This window comes from Pelobates fuscus, chromosome 4, assembly GCF_036172605.1.
Source record: "Pelobates fuscus isolate aPelFus1 chromosome 4, aPelFus1.pri, whole genome shotgun sequence".
Lineage (NCBI taxonomy): Eukaryota > Metazoa > Chordata > Amphibia > Anura > Pelobatidae > Pelobates > Pelobates fuscus.
Genome location: NC_086320.1, coordinates 244828679 through 244837286, shown reverse-complemented (window position 1 = coordinate 244837286; position 8608 = coordinate 244828679).

The window sequence follows — 8608 nt, the reverse complement described above, 5'->3', positions numbered from 1 at the left end:
GCTCTGCTGCTGGAGACCGACTGTCTCCCCTTGAGTTACACAGCTCTGCTGCTGGAGACCGACTGTCTCCCCTTTTAGCTAAACAGCCCTGTTGTGGGGGGGGGCAGGACCGACCGTCCCTACCCCCTGTGCTGGAAGTGCAGAGACCACGGTCCCATCTGCACAGGTGTGGGGCTTACAGTCTCCCCCTGGTACATTAAGCTGTCGCTGGGGAGAGGTGGTAACCAGCTCCTCTCCCATTAGAACACTCTGCCCATCGATGATCCGTCGCTGGGGAGAGGTGGTAACAATCTCCTCTCCCATGCCTACTTTCAGTCTTTGTGGAGGGAGACCGACTGTCTCTCCTCCCAATTCAGTGTCCTGCTGCTGGGGAATAGAGACTGGGCTCTCTATTCCCAAACAATCATGCTGCTGCTGGGGGGTAGGACCAACTACCTCTGCCCCCTGTAACTCAGCCTTCCGCTGGGGAGGGAGGACGCTGCTCTCCTCTCCCTGCACTTCACACTGCCTTCCCGGCATATCACTCTGCTGCTGGGGGGAAGGACCAACTACCTCTGCCCCCTGTAACTCAGCCTGCCGTTGGGGAATGGAGACTGGGCTCCCAATTCCCTGTGATTCACACTGCCGCTGGGGAATGGAGACTGGGCTCCCAATTCCCAACAAATCACACTGCCGCTGGGGAGGGAGGACGGCCCCTTCAGCTCCCTGTAACTTGGGCGCAGAGACCACGGTCCCATCTGCGCTGGTGTGGGGCTTACTGTCTCCCCTTGGTGTGCTAAGCTGCCGCTGGGGAGAGGGGGTAACAAACTCCTCTCCCTTACACACTTTCAGCCGCTGGGGAGCAGGGCTGACCCTCTGTACTCCCTGTAGGCAGGGCGCAGAGACCACGGTCCCATCTGCGCTGGTGAGGGGCTTACTGTCTCCCCTTGGTGAGCTGTGCTGCCGCTGGGGAGAGGGAATAACAAACTCCTCTCCCTTACACACCTTCAACCGCTGGGGAGAGGGGATAACAGGCTCCTCTCCCTGCACCGTAGACTGCCGCTGGGGAGCAAGAACGGCACCTTCAGCTCCCTGTAACGCACACTGCCGCTGGGGATCTGGGCCGACTGCCCAGCATCCCTGTAGGGCCGGTAGAGAGACCGCAGTCCCATCTCCACCTGCCATCGGTGGGTCTTCCCAGGACCAATCCGTGAGGCCCCTCAACATTTGTGAGTAAGGGCCACCTGCTTCCCCACCTGGCAACTCTGGCTGCTGCTGGGGATCTGGGCCGGCTGCCCAGCATCCCGGTGGAGTGACCTTGGTCCCATCTCTACCTGCCTGTTGTGGTTCCTCACAGGACCAGTCTATGAGGACCCCCACTTCGGGTTCCTCCCGCCGCCTCAGGGAAAGACGGCTAACCTCCTCGGATGCAGCCTCTACCCGGCTGCTGTAACGCTCCTGCTGCTGAGCATACTTCCTCTCTTTTGCCAACCGGAATTCTCGGTCCAGCCTTGTGTTTCGCTCGGCCATGACCTGGTTCCAGATCACCCGGCGTGTCTCCATGGGTATATGATCCCCCTACTCAGCCACTCGCTGCCTCACCTCGGCCAGCCAATCATCTCCAGAGCCAGAACCTTCCATACTTGTCTGCTCCCAGGGGCGCTGCACGACTGCTAGCGTTGCCCTCAATTTGTAAATCCAAACGAACTGTGTCTCCGAGCTGCTTTACCTCACACTAGGACGCCATCCCACCGCTTGCCACCAATGTAACGGATCGCCTGGCACCCCGACTTGGTACCTCCGTTAATGGATGCTCCTAGTGCTTCCTGAGGACTCCAAGCACTCTGGCAGACACCATAATCACCGAATCCGAGAAACCTTTAAATTCTCCCAAGCGTATGAATGCTGTAGACCATTGAATAGGAACCATACGAATAGGCTTGTACTCCTAGCAGTCAACTGGAACAGCATACAATAAATCCTTCCCCCAATAATGAGACGACACATCACTTTGAGGGTAAAACAGGAACTCTGGACTGGCTCATCCAGCCTGGCTTTTATTACACTAATCCACATACAGGCCACACCCAGGGGGAGGCATAAAATAACCAATCACATACATGGTTCAGCCCACACATCCCCTCCCCTCAGATAACATTAAACTCAATTATCCGGTACACTTTTTCAGCCAAGTTCTGGATGTACCCCAAAACCCGGGGGTACACCTTTAAATCCAGCATCGCTGGATAGCCCTTATTCAGGGGGACAACATATCCAAAATTCAAGTAATTCGGATGAATGGTTCGTGAGATATGGGGTTCCAAAGATTTGACCGACCGCATGGGTAAAGTATCCGAAAACAGTTCCATGCATTTTGGCCCTGCGGTCGGTCACAAACAAGGGAATGAAAACAGGCGAATTGCCTGTGTTATAGAGCCTGGAGAGGGTTTGAATGAATTCCCTTGTTTATGGGGTTCTTTCTACCGAACGGCGGGTCATTCGGTAGTTTCCATACGAATTTCTGGAAGTATGGAGGTCTCAGCGGTGTTTGCCTAGTCAAGTGTCCGATTTTAGTTCCAGACACTCGACGGCAAAACACCGCTGTTCGGTAGTTTAAGATGGCCGCCGCCACGTGTTTGTTTCCCGAATGGCGGCCACCCAGAGGACAAAGAATACATTACACGGATTGCCAATTACCCGTTTGCAACATTGTTGCAAACTGTAATTGGAGGCACACTTATTCCTGGGTGGTCTGGTTGTTCGGTAGTTTCACTCAATATAATAAATGGAGTGATTCTACCGAACAATCAGGTGAATGCTGCATACATATCCCAGGTTAAACTTAACACACAAATACACATATAATATTACAGGCAGTACACTAGAATATGTATCACAGTCTTAAAGGGACAGTAGTCCCAAAAGTCCCAATATGTCCATAGATGCTGTTAAAAGGGCCAGTAGCAGCAATATACAGTACAATATGCCCCAAATAACCCAGGGGCCATAGTCAGCAGGTAGGAGGCTAGCAAACAGGCTTCTCCAGGGCCCAGTGGCGAGGTTGGTTTCGCCACAGTGGGTGTGTGTGAAAGTGTGGGAGGAAGACAGGTGAAAGTGTGTGGGGAGGTTGGTGACAGTGTGAGGAGGGGGGGTGACTGTGTGTAGGGAGGGGGACAGTGTGTGGGTAGGGGTTTGTTGGGGATAAAATCAGCCCAGGCCCTTTGTGGATGATGGATATTTGCCAACTCATTCAGAGCTCTGGAAATTGGAAATGAATTGCAGAGACGTGTTCAATAACCAATTCAAATTTTAATTACGGTATACGTCAGTTGCATTTATACCCCATTTTCATGTCGGTGGGGGTCATGAGCATTTATTACATAATATGTTTTTCACAAGTTATAAACAGCTGTTTCTAGTTATAATCTTTCGTTATATAATGCATTACATATTTGATTAAAACCAGATATTTTCAAATACCGATATCTTGGACAATTAACAAATTATTTCGAAATCAGTACTTTTCCCGTAACTAGGATTTTATATAAATCCTATTTCCGAGAATAGAAGATAAAATGCCAAATTTATTCTTGGTTTAAATTAACCCTTATATGAACAGCTAGGATAGATAGCAAAATGGATATTCGTATCTACAATTCCCCTCTTAGATCATATCATGATCTACCTTACGGAAAATATCCATGGGAGGCCTGCGGCAGAGAAACAAAAGGAGGTATATTCAGACGTGCTAATCACGTCTGCGGGACTTTTGTTATTTCTTCACCTCGATTTCCCCATTTGCTGCGCTTACCTGCATTCTTTCTCAGTCAATCGATCCCACAATTAGACCTCAGCTCTAGGACCCGCCATTCTCTAGGACAGTGGTTCCCAACCTTTTTTGACTTGAGCACCCCTTGGCAGACCATTTTCATAAATTGTAGCCCCATATTAGCAAAATGTTTGTAATTAATATACTTGCTATTATTTCAAATGAATAGCAGAGACGTGTTCAATAACCAATTCAAATTTTAATTATACGTCAGTTGCATTTATACCCCATTTTCATGTCGGTGGGGGTCATGAGCATTTATTACATAATATGTTTTTCACAAGTTATAAACAGCTGTTTTCTAGTTATAATCTTTCGTTATATAACGCATTACATATTTGATTAAATATCCATGGGAGGCCTGCGGCAGAGAAACAAAAGGAGGTATATTCAGACGTGCTAATCACGTCTGCGGGACTTTTGTTATTTCTTCACCTCGATTTCCCCATTTGCTCTGTGCCGTAGGTTTTCCCTTTAAGAGGAGTTCGAGCTGTTGATTTCAGCCTTTTCAATTATCTGTTGAATACATCTTTTAAGCGTACAAGTTAAATATTTCAAACAGCTGACATGTTTACCATTTTTAAACAGACATCATGTTATCTGAAGCTTGAGCATTGGGTCAATACAGGCAAAGTGTATTATTCCCACAACGGGAATATTATTATTATTATTATTATAATTCATAATGTAAGCTCATATAGTACAAATGGGAATAATATCTATCCCCCTCTTTGGACCAGGGTCTTGGATTACCAGTCCACACGGTGATCTGGGGCCAGGTCAAAAAAAACCAGTGGCAAAAACTCATATTTGAGGAAAAAAGCACATCTGGGGATACTCTGAGTGAGGGCCATGACTGTGTAGACATGTCATCCCCTCACGTTGACAGCATTAGTGACTTATAAAACCCGCACTTGTAAGTAAATAGCTCGGGTATCGGGATTGGGAAACACTTCTTGATTAGTTTCAAAAGGCCCATTTACATATTAAATCATGAGATAACTTATAATCAGTTTGTAATTCTAACAATAATCCCAATCATGACCTTGCGTCCTATGCCTCCTAATCACATCCCTATTTCGACGGTCCAGTCATATCCATACTTAATAAATGGGACTCCATCCTTGGTACACTCAACATACTTCAATGACACACATAGTACATCCATGCCTGAGTAAGCTAAAAGTTCCTCTTTCTCCGGCTAACTCTACAAAAATAAAAATAACAAAATAGTTCAATAGTCCAGCATAGTCCAGAAAAATAGAATAAGTCTTTCAAGGAGAATAAAGAATGTTAGACACCATAAACTTTGTTCCATAATCTTAGACACCATAACATAGCTAAGGGTAGCAATATGGCTGACAACAAGACAATGTCAGCTTCCACATAGTTCTTAATTCTTCTGTTTGCTGGATGTTCACCACAATGCTCTGTGCAACACCCCAATTGTTGAAAGGGTAATACAGAAATAGCACCTTCAGGACTTTCCAAGTTAGTTTATGTCCTCATTAAGTAAGTAGTGATGCACCGAACTGTTCGCTGGCGAATAGTTCCCGGCGAACATAGCGTGTTAGCGTTCGCCACGGCGGGCAAACACATGCGCGGTTCGATCCACCCCCTATTCGTGATCATTGACTAAACTTTGACCCTGTGCCTCACAGTCAGCAGACACATTCCAGCCAATCAGCAGCAGACCCTCCCTTCCAGACCCTCCCACCTTCTGTACAGCATCCATTTTAGATTCATTATGAAGCTGCATTCTTAGATAGAGGAGGGAAAGTGTAGCTGCTGCTCATTTAATAGGGAAATGTATAGCTAGGCTAGTGTATTCAGTGTCCAGTACAGTCTTGAAGGACTCATCTGATCTCTGCTGTAAGGACAGCACCCCAAAAAGCCCTTTTTAGGGCTAGAACATCAGTCTGCTTTTTTTTGTGTAATCTAATTGCAGTTGCCTGCGTCTGTGTGTCAGGCCAACAGTGTGTACTCTGCCAGTGTACACAGTGCCACTCATATCTGGTGGCACAATAGCGTGCATTTAAAAACCCACAAACTTTTTTTTCACTGTAATAGATTGAATAGCAGTTAGTTGTCTGCAAGCGTCTGTGTGTCAGGCTCACAGTGGATACTGTGCCCACTTTCCCAGTGCCACCACTCATATCTGGTGTCACAATAGCTTGCATTTAAAAACAAAAACGTTTTTTCACTGTAATAGATTAATTAGCAGTTAGTTGTCTGCAAGCGTCTGTGTGTCAGGCCAACAGCGTGTACTCTGCCAGTGTGCACAGTGCCACTCAAATCTGGTGGCACAATAGCGTGCATTTAAAAACCCACAAACTTTTTTCACTGTAATAGATTGAATAGCAGTTAGTTGTCTGCAAGTGTCTGTGTGTCAGGCTCACAGTGGATACTGTGCCCGCTTGCCCAGTGCCCCCACTCATATCTGGTGTCACAATAGCTTGCATTTAAAAACAAAAAAGTTTTTTCACTGTAATAGATTAATTAGCAGTTAGTTGTCTGCAAGCGTCTGTGTGTCAGGCCAACAGTGTGTACTCTGCCAGTGTACACAGTGCCACTCATATCTGGTGGCACAATAGCGTGCATTTAAAAACCCACAAACTTTTTTTTCACTGTAATGGATTGAATAGCAGTTAGTTGTCTGCAAACGTCTGTGTGTCAGGCTCACAGTGGATACTGTGCCCGCTTGCCCAGTGCCACCACTCATATCTGGTGTCACATTAGCTTGCATTTAAAAACAAAACATTTTTTTTCACTGTAATAGATTAATTAGCAGTTAGTTGTCTGCAAGCGTCTGTGTGTCAGGCCAGCAGCGTGTACTCTGCCAGTGTGCACAGTGCCACTCATATCTGGTGGCACAATAGCGTGCATTTAAAACCCACAAACTTTTTTTTCACTGTAATAGATTGAATAGCAGTTAGTTGTCTGCAAGCGTCTGTGTGTCAGGCACACAGTGGATACTGTGTCCACTTGCCCAGTGCCACCTCTCATATCTGGTGTCACAATAGCTTGCATTTAGAAACAATTTTTTTTCCACTACAATAGATTAATTAGCAATTAGTTGTCTGCAAGCGTCTGTGTGTCAGGCCAACAGCGTGTACTCTGCCAGTGTGCACAGTGCCACTCATATCTGGTGGCACAATAGCGTGCATTTAAAAACCCACAAACATTTTTTTCACTGCAATAGATTGAATAGCAGTAAGTTGTCTGCAAACGTCTGTGTGTCAGGCTCACAATGGATACTGTACCCACTTGCCCAGTGCCACCACTCATATCTGGTGTCACAATAGCTTGCATTTAAAAACAAAAAATGTTTTTCACTGTAATAGATTAATAAGCAATTAGTTGTCTGCAAGCGTCTGTGTGTCAGGCCAACAGCGTGTACTCTGCCAGTGTGCACAGTGCCACTCATATCTGGTGGCACAATAGCATGCATTTAAAAACCCACAAACTTTTTTTCACTGTAATAGATTGAATAGCAGTTAGTTGTCTGCAAACGTCTGTGTGTCAGGCTCACAGTGGATACTCTGCCCGCTTGCCCAGTGCCACCACTCATATCTGGTGTCACAATAGCTTGCATTTAAAAACAAAAAAGTTTTTTCACTGTAATAGATTAATTAGCAGTTAGTTGTCTGCAAGCGTCTGTGTGTCAGGCCAACAGTGTGTACTCTGCCAGTGTACACAGTGCCACTCATATCTGGTGGCACAATAGCGTGCATTTAAAAACCCGCAAACTTTTTTTTCACTGTGATAGATTGAATAGCAGTTAGTTGTCTGCAAGCGTCTGTGTGTCAGGCTCACAGTGGATACTGTGCCCACTTTCCCAGTTCCACCACTCATATCTGGTGTCACAATAGCTTGCATTTAAAAACAAAAACGTTTTTTCACTGTAATAGATTAATTAGCAGTTAGTTGTCTGCAAGCGTCTGTGTGTCAGGCCAACAGCGTGTACTCTGCCAGTGTGCACAGTGCCACTCATATCTGGTGGCACAATAGCATGCATTTAAAAACCCACAAACGTTTTTTCACTGTAATAGATTGAATAGCACTTAGTTGTCTGCAAACGTTACATAGTTACATAGTTAGATAGCTGAAAAGAGACTTGCGTCCATCAAGTTCAGCCTTCCTCACACCTGTTTTTCAGTGGATACTGTGCCCACTTGCCCAGTGCCACCACTCATATCTGGTGTCACATTAGCTTGCATTTAAAAACAAAACATTTTTTTTCACTGTAATAGATTAATTAGCAGTTAGTTGTCTGCAAGCGTCTGTGTGTCAGGCCAGCAGCGTGTACTCTGCCAGTGTGCACAGTGCCACTCATATCTGTGGCACAATAGCGTGCATTTAAAACCCACAAACTTTTTTTTCACTGTAATAGATTGAATAGCAGTTAGTTGTCTGCAAGCGTCTGTGTGTCAGGCTCACAGTGGATACTGTGCCCACTTGCCCAGTGCCACCTCTCATATCTGGTGTCACAATAGCTTGCATTTAGAAACAATTTTTTTTTCCACTACAATAGATTAATTAGCAATTAGTTGTCTGCAAGCGTCTGTGTGTCAGGCCAACAGCGTGTACTCTGCCAGTGTGCACAGTGCCACTCATATCTGGTGGCACAATAGCGTGCATTTAAAAACCCACAAACTTTTTTTCACTGTAATAGATTGAATAGCAGTAAGTTGTCTGCAAACGTCTGTGTGTCAGGCTCACAGTGGATACTGTACCCACTTGCCCAGTGCCACCACTCATATCTGGTGTCACAATAGCTTGCATTTAAAAACAAAAAAT